The sequence below is a fragment of the Myotis lucifugus genome, unplaced genomic scaffold (assembly GCF_000147115.1).
Source record: "Myotis lucifugus unplaced genomic scaffold, Myoluc2.0 scaffold_89, whole genome shotgun sequence".
NCBI classification, from domain to species: Eukaryota; Metazoa; Chordata; class Mammalia; order Chiroptera; family Vespertilionidae; genus Myotis; species Myotis lucifugus.
Window position 1 is genome coordinate 1,294,315 of NW_005871137.1, and position 1,642 is coordinate 1,295,956.

At 47.5% G+C, this 1,642-nt stretch overlaps 1 long non-coding RNA gene across 2 annotated transcripts in view; it reads right to left on the reverse strand.

The window, feature by feature from the left end:
- Positions 1–559: 559 nt before the first annotated feature.
- Positions 560–1,642, reverse strand: part of LOC111826549 — a 3,536-nt gene continuing 2,453 nt past the window's right edge. The window contains exon 3 of one of the 2 annotated variants that reach the window (XR_002829899.1): positions 560–608. This is a non-coding gene — a long non-coding RNA (uncharacterized LOC111826549). The remainder of the gene's footprint in view (positions 609–1,642) is intronic. The other variant, XR_002829898.1, reaches the window with a different exon arrangement.

Below are 1,642 nucleotides of genomic sequence, written 5' to 3' on the forward strand. Positions count from 1 at the left end.
CCCTGTCTGTTCCCAAGTTGTCAGGGGCCTTGTTCTCCATGCTCCTTCTCAGGCCACCACTCATTTCCCTAATACTTACCAGAAGTTGGGACTGTTAGCGGTGGTCTTAGACTTCAGTCCTTGAGGTTGGCAAACAAAGAATTCAGAGCCAAGAACACTAATGCAAGACCTTTATTTAGCCTTTTAGAAAGAAGGACAGAGGCGGAATAAGTGAGCCAGCTGGGCTGCATGGACTCAGGAAACAGGTTACAGAGGCAAAAGAAGGGCCCTTGAAGTAAGAAAGCAAAGATATGTGCCTTAGAAAAGAAGGGGGGTGGGGTGGAGAGGCACGGGTGAGAGAGAGAGAGAGAGAGAGAGAGAGAGAGAGAGAGAGAGAGAGAGAAAGCCTATGTTGGATCCTTTGTCTTACGGGTTTTTATCTGTTTTCTAAAGGCGAGAGTTTTAGGAGAGGTCTCAGGGGAGGATCTCAGTAGAATATTCATCAGTTTTCCAGGTGTGTCCTTTCAGGGTCATGGCCTCTAATGATTGGTCAGTACTAGGGTAGGATCTGGTCCTGATGTCAGTCATGGTGTTGCTTCATCTGTTTTGCTGCTTTTCTGGGCCTGGAGCTGAAACACCAGAGGCCTAGATGTTACCTCTTGTTTGACCAAATCTCAGACCTGAGGCTTTGTTCCTAAGATTATTTGATGCTGATCAGAACCTCACTGTCCTGAGGGCTTAAGGCAGCGGTTCTCAACCTGTGGGTCGCGACCCCTTGGGGGTCGAACGACCCTTTCACAGGGGTCGCCTAAGACCATCGGAAAACACATACATAATTACATATTGTTTTTGTGATTAATCACTATGCTTTAATTATGTTCAATTTGTAACAATGAAATTGGGGGTCACCACAACATGAGGAACTGTGTTAAAGGGTCGCGGCGTTAGGAAGGTTGAGAACCACTGGCTTAAGGTTAAAGGGAGTGGTCTTGCAAGGGAGAAGGAAGCAGGTGGCTCAGGGTGCTGGATGGGGCCAGTTTGAATCAGCTGTCTGTCTCAGTGTCCCATTCCACTTGCCAAGCAATTTTCCTATCTTACTATCCTGCCCCAGGACCATACCACTGGTCTTAGCGAGCTGCGGTGTGCAGGTTATACTTCGCTATGTTGTTCTTTTCCGTGATTGCCCCATACCCCCACCCCATAAGTCTGTGCAGGTGTTAATAACAACTGAAGGTTAGAAACAAATGAATCATGGGGCACTTGGCAGGAGCATGGGGGCACAGTGAGGAATACCCTGCTTCCCCCTCCTCCAGCTCTCCACTTTCCCACTGTTTCTTCCCATGGGTCACACCCAGCTGGCACCCAGCTCCTAAGGAAGATAGGGGAATGCTGCTCGCAGGACCAGCTGCCCGTGACGGAGAAGAGAAGAAAGAAGAGCCAGGAATGGACCAGAGGGCAAAGAGGCCTAGGACTTTGAACCTTCGCAAAGAATTTTTTAAAATTCACTATTAACAAAATTCTGGTTTGATGTTAGAATTTATATTTCAACGTCAAACCTGTTTGCAATAGATCCCACCAATGAGTTATCAAAGTCTGTGCAGTTTGGGGGATGAACCATGAAACCAGGACAACCTTATCAGAGAGCAGTATGTATCTATGTCCA